This window comes from Mastomys coucha, chromosome X (assembly GCF_008632895.1).
Source record: "Mastomys coucha isolate ucsf_1 chromosome X, UCSF_Mcou_1, whole genome shotgun sequence".
Lineage (NCBI taxonomy): Eukaryota > Metazoa > Chordata > Mammalia > Rodentia > Muridae > Mastomys > Mastomys coucha.
In genome coordinates, this window is record NC_045030.1 from 75,689,430 (window position 1) to 75,699,190 (window position 9,761).

The following is a 9,761-nucleotide window of genomic DNA, read 5'->3' on the forward strand; positions in this document are numbered from 1 at the left end:
ATAGATGATAAAATAAAATGTTTAAATTGGCAAAATTGACAGACTGGACACTATTAATATATATCATACCTTATAGTTTACATAACTGCTATAACTATGTTCAATATATATCTAAGAAAAAAAGGCCTTTTTAAAAGATTTATTTATTATATCTAAGTACACTGTAGCTGTCTTCAGACACACCAGAAGAGGGTGTCAGATCTCATTACAGATGGTTGTGAGCCACCACGTGGTTGCTGGGTATTGACCTTTGGAAGAGCAGTCAGTGCCCTTACCTGCTGAACCATCTCACCAGCCTAAGATGGACAAAAGGCCTTTTTAATGGACAAAAAGGGTAAGATGTTGTGATTGGTTCTAATGCTATTTATGTTCATTCAGCTCCAGAAATCACATGGGAACCTGCCACCAAGGCTCTGATTGGAAAATAAAGATGCCAGCAGCCAATGGTTGGGCAGAGAGACAGAAGTGAGACTTTTAGGATTCCCAGGCAAGAAATACAGGAGAGAGGGAAGAGGGCATTCCGCCTTGACAAGGACATAGGAGATGGACCATGCCAGGAAGGTGCAGGAGGGAGAGATGGATGAAATTAAGGTGCAAAGGGGAAAGCAGCAGAAGGGCCCAAGGCAGCAAGGATAAAATATAGATTTAGTAAGTGTTAACTCAGAAATATTGTAGGGGAGTGTGTTAGCCATGTGGAGGTCCAGGAGTGGCCCAGCCATTGAGCTAGTTAAGGCATATTAAAGTACAAAAGTTGCATGTGTATGTCTTTCCATCTGGGATCCAGAACATAAGGGCAGGTGGCAAGAAGTGCATGAATTACCCACCTGGGAGTTTAGAGCAGATTAATAGTTTACCCCTTCAGTTGGGGGATGTTTTTGTACATTGTGTATTCATATGCTGATTTCTGTACTCATATATCTGGTTGCAGTCAGGATGTTGGCATTGTCAAGGATCTTCTGTCTCAATGTTCTGTAAAAATTGTTTTCCATCACATCTGATTGGTTAACAAAGAGCTGATCACCCAATAACTGGGCAGGAGAGGAGGAGGTGGAACTTCTGATCCCAGTGAAAGGGTCTCTGGTAGGGACCAAGGAAGGAGATTTGCTAGGATTCATGAGAGAGGGATTCACCATGGAAGGAAAGATGGAGTAGGAACAGCCAGGGCAAGACCAAGATGGCATGTAATTGGCATGTGGCTGGGTAGAAGCATAGTTGAATTAGAATAGATGTGACCCCTGCCCAGCAATAGTGCAAGAAACTTTTAAATTAACATACCAGGTCTCCATGTCATTTCAGAGCAAAGGCAGGCATAGAAAATCCTTGTACTTTTCCAAGTCAACAAAAAATTTGACCACAAAAGGTACAGATCCATAGAGATCAGTTGCAAACTCTTTTTTTTTTTTCCCAGTTTTTTCGAGACAGGGTTTCTCTGTGTAGTCCCAGCTGTCCTGGAACTCAGAAATCCACCTGCCTCTGCCTCCCAAGTGCTGGGACTAAAGGCATGCACCACCACCGCTCCGCCAGTTGCAAACTCTTAATGATTTTCAAAAATTAATGGAAATTTTTAATTGCCTGGAGCCTATAGTTGGATTAACTATTCATGAGTTAAGTAATTTGTTTCAAATGTTACAAGGAGATTCATAATTAAACTGTACAAGATGGGTAACAGCTGAAGCAAAAAGAGTTAACTCTGGTAGCAGAATTGTTCCCAAACTTGAATGTATTTTGGTTATTTTGCCTTCAACCCATTCTTCTACTGGGCTCATTATGCAGAGGAAAGATGGTATTATAGAATGAATGTTTTAGCACATAAAAAATTAAAGACAGACATAGAAAAAGTTTTCTGAATTAATCATTAAAGGTAGAGTAAGACTATATCAATTATCAGGAACAGATTCATGTTAACTGTGAGATTTTCTACCCTACTTCTTTGTTTGCAGAAATAACAACCTTGAGACTTAATATTTCATGAATAAATGCCTAGGCCAAAAAGTTTTGCTTGTTTCTCAACTAGCTCAAAACTTAAGTACCCATTTAATTTTAGTCTAAGTCTTCCACTTGGTTGGTTAACTCTCCCCAGGTTTATGCAACTGCCTCCTCCAGTGTTCCAGTGTATCTCTCTGTTGATTCTATTCTATGAGTGCAACATGGCATGTTACCTTCTCAGTTTTATGCATATATCTCCTCCAGAGTTTAGAAAGACTCTTGCACTTCACCATTTCCCAGAATTCCTGTCTGCCAGAATTCCCACTTCCTATTTCCTACCTTAGCTCATTGGCCATAGGCTTTTTTATTGACAGGTGATGTGTTTATACAGTGCACAAGAGATTCTCTCTACACACCCAACTGACCCCATAATACCTCTTACTAATGCTGAGATTATATCATTATGGGTAATCAATGAAGATTGGCAAAGACCTTGTAGTAACTATTTGGGAGAAATAAGTAAAAAATATTCCAAAAGAAAGCATTTGCAGCTTATAAAAAGAACAAATTGAATTCTCCCATTCTCTCATCCCATCCAAAGGGGATGCCAACTCCTGAAGCACCTACGTTCTATACTTATGCAAATAAGTTGGGAATGGCAGACTATAAGTCAGACAAAATGAGCAAAGTGATCCAAAGATCATATACTTTAGCTCAAAAATCAGTTGTATGCAATCCTTATGGATGAATCTCTTAACATAAGTACTGATTCTCAATATGCAGAAAGAGTTGTTTTGTATATAGAAACTGAATTTATTCCTGATAATTCAGAATTAATGTTGTTATTTATGCAACTGTAACAGGCAATCAGAAATACAAACTATCTGTAGAAGTTTGTCCTAATTCTTCCTCCCAATCCCATGCTTCCAGAAATAAGACACAGACTCAAAATATGTTTACAAATATCTTGGCCATTGTACTGGCTGGTTTTGTGTCAACTTGACACAGGCTGGAGTTATCACAGAGAAGGGAGCTTCAGTTGGGGAAGTGCCTCCATGAGATCCAGCTGTGGGGCATTTTCTCAATTAGTGATCAAGAGGGTAGGGCCCCTTGTGGGTGGTGCCATCCCTGGGCTGGAAGCCTTGGGTTGTATAAGAGAGCAGGCCGAGCAAGCCAGGGGAAACAAGCCAGCAAGGAACATCCCTCCATGGCCTCTGAGTCAGGTCCTGCTTCCTGACCTGCTTGAGTTCCAGTCCTGACTTCCTTAAGCTGAATAAACCCTTTCCTCCCCAACTTGCTTCTTGGTCATGATGTTTGTGCAGGAATAGAAACCCTGACTAAGACAGCCATATAACTATACTTTTCTCTGACTAAAATCATAACTCAAGCTCACCCATTTATTTATTTATTTATTTATTTATTTATTTATTTATTTATTTATTTTGGTTTTTCGAGACAGGGTTTCTCTGAGTAGCCCTGGCTGTCGTGGAACTCACTCTGTAGACCAGGCTGGCCTCGAACTCAGAAATCCGCCTGCCTCTGCCTCCCAAGTGCTGGGATTAAAGGCATGCGCCACCACCACCCGGCTCACCCATTTATTTTAACCTACATTCTGCTACATGACTGGTTACCTGTACTCAGGTACCTTGTATCCATTTTGTCACATCTTCCTGGGTGAATTTCCCGCACCTGGCTCTAACCCAATATTTCTTTTTGCTTCTTAGATGTCCTGCCTCTTATTTCCTGCCTAGGCCATAGGCTATCAGATTTATTACTGACAGATGCCACATCCATATAGACATTCTCCCTACAACTATCCATTTTATATCATTCATATTTAGCCTCATACAGATTTGCCAGGTCCATTGGCACAAAAGAACAAGGAAATTGACCAACTATTAATAGGAACTGATAGAAGCCTCAAAATTTCATGAAAAACATCGTGTTAACAGTAAAGGCTTGGGGCTGGGGAGATGGCTCATTGGGTAAGAACACTGACTGCTCTTCTGAAGGTCCTGAGTTCAGATCCCAGCAGCCACATGGTGGCTCACAACCATCTGTAATGAGATATGATGCCCTCTTCTGGTGAATCTGAAGATAGCTGCAGTAAATTACGATGGAGCGAGCAGGGGCCTGAGCAAGCAGGGCTGGAGCGAGCGGGGGTGGGTGGGGGGCAGGCAGAGGTCCTGAGTTCAACAGCAGCCTCACACATGATGGCTCACAGCCATCTGTACAGCTACAGTATACTCATACATATAAAATAAATAAAATAAATCTTTAAAAAAAAAGTAAATGCTTAAAGAAAACATTTTCTACTACTTGGCAATAAACCAAGGAAATTATAAGAAAATGTCCTACTTGTTCTCTGTATAACCAATCTCAAATACCTACTGGAAGTAACCTGAGGGGTATCAAAAGAAATAAAACCTGGCAGATGGATGTGTTTCATTTTGCAGAATTTGGAAAACTAATGTATGTACAGCATACCACTGATACATATTTGGGGTTTCAATGGGCAACCGCTTTGAGTTTCTAAAAAGCTGATTCTGTAATTGTTAACTGTAGGGGCTGTTGTGAATTGCTGCTCACATTAGGATAGACCACACCAGGCCAATGCAGTTCCATGTGAGAGGTTTATTGTGGGGGTGGGGGTGGAGGGTGGGGAACAGAACAAAAGGAAGAGACAGAGAGGAAGGTAGAAAAGAGAGAACAAAGAGAGGAAAGGTCAAGAGGGTTCTATTTAGGCTGTGACGTAACTGCTCACAGGTAAAGGTGGAAGGTAAATCAAATGGATGCGTGGGTCCCTGTTGTCTATGGGTGATGTCACCATCATTGCTGGATTCAGAGGCAACTTTGTAACCATAAAGCTGGTTCCTGATAGCAACAGGGACCTTTCTATGTTCACCCCAGTTCTCAAATAATGACACAGAGGCTTAAATTTATTTATGAATGCCTTTGGTCTTGGTTTAGACTGCTCCCAACTAACTTGCAACTCAGTTATCCCATTTATAGTATTCTGTCTGCTACATGGCTGGTAGTTACCTCTCCTCAGTTTCATGTCTGAATTCTTGGTGGTGAATTGAAGTGGAAACTTAAGAGTTCTTTGGAAAGTTGGTTGGATGGTGTTGTTGGGGCAAACACATGAAGTAGTAGTGTTTTCCTGAAGTGGACACAGGTGAAAGGCTAAGGCAGACTTGTAAAGGAATATTTAGCTGAAGCAGACACAGGAAGCAAGCATGTGAACGGATACATGATGGATTCTTTGCTTTTCAACACACATGTATTGTCCCACCTTACATTGTGTAGTTGAGCTCCATTTGTCGGGACACCATAGAAAGAAACAGTGAAGGAAGCTGAGCTAGGCTTACTTATAGAGCTAACTGTACAATGCTTATAGGTCTCAAGTCTTCACTGATGTTTGCTTCCCTGAGAGAGGCACAGCTGAGAATTTCTCCTGGCATCCCTCCAGGTCCCTCCTGCTGACTCAAGCCAAGGCTGAGGCCTGGCTGTCTCTGCTAGGTAATGCTACCACTGCCAATTTGTGTTTGCTATCCTGACTGTACCCAACTGGACTGCTGGTATATCTGTGAGGTGTTTGCTAGTGGATCAAGCTGCCACTGCCCTGCTATCCTGTGAACTGAACTGTTGATTTCCAGACAACACAAACAGGAGTTGCACCAAAGAACCTTTCTAAACAGGTCCATTTCCCCCATATCCTTTCTTTTTCACTACCTCTGATGAGTGGTAGGCTACAAGGTAGATTAAAGCATATATGAACCATTATTAAAAATAGGTTTTGCTGGGCGTGGTGGCGCACACCTTTAATCCCAGCACTTGGGAGGCAGAGGCAGGCGGATTTCTGAGTTCGAGACAGCCAGGGATATACAGAGAATCCCTGTCTCAAAAAACAAAAACAAAAAATAAATAAGTACAATAAAATAAAATGAAAATAGGTTTTGAAAAAATTAAAGTTATAGTAAATCCTCCCGTGCCTTTCCCAGAGGGTTATCTCTACTGGAACTCCTACCTTCTACTTCCTGCCTTTGCTAATAAGCCACAGGCTTTTTATTTTATCCAATTAAGGGTGACTTAGGCATGCAAGGAAGGACAGTTTTCTTTTTTTCTTTTCTTAAAGATTTATTTATTATATGTAAGTACACCGTAGCTGTCTTCAGACACATCAGAAGAGGGCATCAGATCTCATTACAGATGGTTGTGAGCCACCATGTGGTTGCTGGGATTTGAACTCAGGACCTTCAGAAGAGCAGTCAGTGCTCTAAACCACTGAGCCATCTCTCTAGCCTGATAGTTTTCTTTATGTTTCAATAGGGTATGAAAAATATATGGTTACCATCAAAAGTTATAAAGATAATGTGTGAATTGGAAAGACCTCCATCTAGCTGAGACATGAATATCTCTGCATAGCCAATGAATCTTTTTGGCTACCTGGTCTTCATTGACTTATTACATGCTATCCTTTAATATATCATGGATGGAGATTTATATTACAGTTTATAACGGGACTTATAAAATTGATAGATGCCTTTCACCTGCTCAAACACTAAACAGAAAATCATTAGCTGATTTATGCACACCATACATTCCATGCATATTAATGCAGAAATGTACCTATAATACCTTTAAAAGTGTGTTTTCAGAGCAAACAGACCATACAGCAATGAAGACAAAGTAAGTAGCCTGGGTGATCCATCCTTACCCAGTAACTGCCTCACTGTTTCTTCAAAAATTTGCATCTAGGTCAACTTCAAAGCAGCTAGCTCAGAGACTCAGCCTCACTTAATTTCGGCTAGGACATTAAGTCTTACACTTTCTTATTACTGAGACTGGACAGCAGGTGAAACAGCCAGCTCTCCCAGGATTTGGTTAATATCCCTATTTTCTTAGGGTCCCCCAAAGTTTCCTTCACCTGACAGCAGGAAGCAACTTTAAGAACACAATAGCCCCATTCTCAAGAGGTGGGGTGGGTGTTTTTTGGTTGCTTGATGGGTTATGGATATTTGTTGTCATTTAGAGGGGTTAGTTTCAGGTTGTTATTAATCATGGTCAGGGAGGATACAAAATAAAGGAGGTTAGATTCAGGGATCGTTCTCCCCTCTATCCATTCTTTCCTATTTAATGTTATAGAGGAAGAGGGAAGGGGATGCTAAAAGTAAAAAAGGGGGGGAATAGGATGATAGGATAAAAGGTAGTTTGTTGAATCCACTATTCTCAAATATTTTACATTGGAATGGATTACTGTACAGTGATAGAAACTTAAGGTTATTTTGTTCAACTCTTGCTTGATGTATTATGTTTTCAAAGTTAAACAGATAGTAAATAGCTAGAAACAAGCAATGTTTGTCTATTTAAATATATGATAATCTTCAAACACTTTGGATATCCACAGATTATGGTATTTAAAGATGTTTTAATAATAAAAGTCTTTCATGGGCATCGAACTTCCACATGTAGTTTGCTTCAAATGTAGTAAAAGCTTGTCACTGAACAAAACTGCCTCTACTGCTGACAGCAAGCTGTTCAAACTGTGGATAAACAGGATACTGGAAAGTTGACTACCAAATTTGCAGAGACAAGTAGGCCAGTCCTTCAAAATTGCATAAGTCTGTCAGATATTCTAGGCTTGTTAGCTGAAGACTGGATGCCCCAATGACACAGAGGAACTTTGGGTGACTGTCTAGGAGCCAGCAGTCTCTTGTCATTTCTATAGTTTTGGAAGCTGCTTGCTCTGCACTTCCTGCTTAGTAAGGTAATGTAGCTTTCCCAGATCTCTGATGGGGCTGAAGACTAGAGAGTTATAGTTTTTCTTTTTTAAACTCCTTTTTTTTTCTTGATACTTATAGTCTTAAAGTTTTCCTTATTAAAGATTAAAGACAACCTGGGCAGTAGTGGCGCACAACTTTAATCCCAGCACTTGGGAGGCAGAGGCAGGCGGATTTCTGAGTTTGAGGCCAGCCTGGTCTACAGAGTGAGCACCAGGACAGCCAGAGCTATACAGAGAAACCCTGTCTCAAAAAAAGCAATAAACAAACAAACAAACAAACAAACACAAAAGCTTTAAGTTGTTTATGATTTTAGATGTTTTTAGGTTGATAAATCCAAGTTATGATAGAAAGTGATTTAGGTATAGAACTTTGGACTCACCAGGATAGGATAGATAGTGGAGTACTTTTTTCAAGGTTGCCAAATACATATAGACTGGACATTGTAAATATAATTAATTGTTCTCATATTTAGCTTATTAGAGAAAAGGCTTTATTTTGAACTAAAAGTGGGGAAAAATGTAGCGAGAGTTTTGGTTTAAAAACCCAGTTATAGAATTTGTGTTTTAACCCCATGTGTGGGATATGGGCTGCTTCAGTTTGTCCACAGCTATTAACTATGACTTCCTTGTGCTCTAGAGGGGTGTGAATTTTGTCAGCTGCTGACAACTTAATTCTGGGGACTCTGGAGAGGCCCAAGAGAGCCTACTGCTCCCACTGCTATTGTATTTGCTGTTTCTGGATTGCTGGACTACTAGATATTCTGACAAAGATTAGACTTGCCCCAAGAAATACAACAACATTAATTAACAGGAAGTCATCGATTTTGTTGGCCCAGAGTCTATACTCCATTTCTTCTCTAACCTTCTTTCTCTCCTACCTAGCATTGGGGGTTTAGAAGGGAGGTAGAGCTATAAGAACCCAATAAAATGATATGCCAACATGAAGCCCTAGAGGTTATGAATCTAGTGAGGTTATGCTCCCAGCCCCAAGTTGTTCCTTAGCTGTCTCAGGCTGGGCGCCATCTGTGGCAAGGTAAAGTCTGGGTGGAAAGGCATAGTGGATATCACATGCTAAGAAGTGCTGCTGTAGAGCCCAGTGGTGATGTGAGCACCAAGAAAAGGGCTTTTCAGAGGAAGTCTACTATGGCACTGGTCCTGCATCAGGTGCACAGCAACACTGGGCTCATAGGGGGCAACTTTTGGTACCAAAATGGGTACTGGGGCTGGTAAGATAACACAGTGGTTAAGACTGTGTACTGCTCTTACAGAAGACTCAAGTTCAATTCCCAGTACTTACAAGTTGGTACTCATTAGCTGTCTGTAACTTCAGCTCCAGATGACTGTCTTTGGTGTCTGAGAGAATCCGCACATACTCAGGTGATGTATGCACACATAATTATACACATACACATAATTAAAATAAAAAGTTGGGTGTGGTAACCTTTAAATCCAGCACTTGGAAGCAAAGGCAGTTTGAGGCTTGCCTGGTCTACACAGTGCCAGGACTGCAGTTCAGTCTGACTCAAAATAAATAAATAAATAAATAAATGAAGAAAGAAGCAGATGTTAGTATTGAGATGCTGAGGAAACATATCTCCACACCCCTTCTCTATCTCAACCAAGGACCCGAAGAGGCATGGGGGTGGTATGCTTGTTCCTGTCAACCTTCTGGGACCTAGACCTGCCATCACTGAGCCCTGGCTATAGCCCAGGGCTCCCTTATCTCCAGAGTTTCTTAGTTTTCTGCTCAGTTAGCACTATTCAACCAAATCATAGCTCTATTACCTAACTGGCTACTGGACTGCCAGGGTCAGTAATTCTGTGTCTCCTTCTTTGTATGCTTGGTTTGTCCACAATACCAGAGGATTTGGTCCTGCAGCATTGAGTATCCATCATGTACCATATACATTCTGGAGTTTCCTAAACTTATGATGGGAAGTTATAGAGGCTATGTGGCTTGTATGTCTAGAAAAACTAACTGCCAATGGCCAGCTGTCTTTGCCTTAGTGAGAGAATAGGTGAACTGAATTCTTTTTTTTTTTTTTTTTTTTTT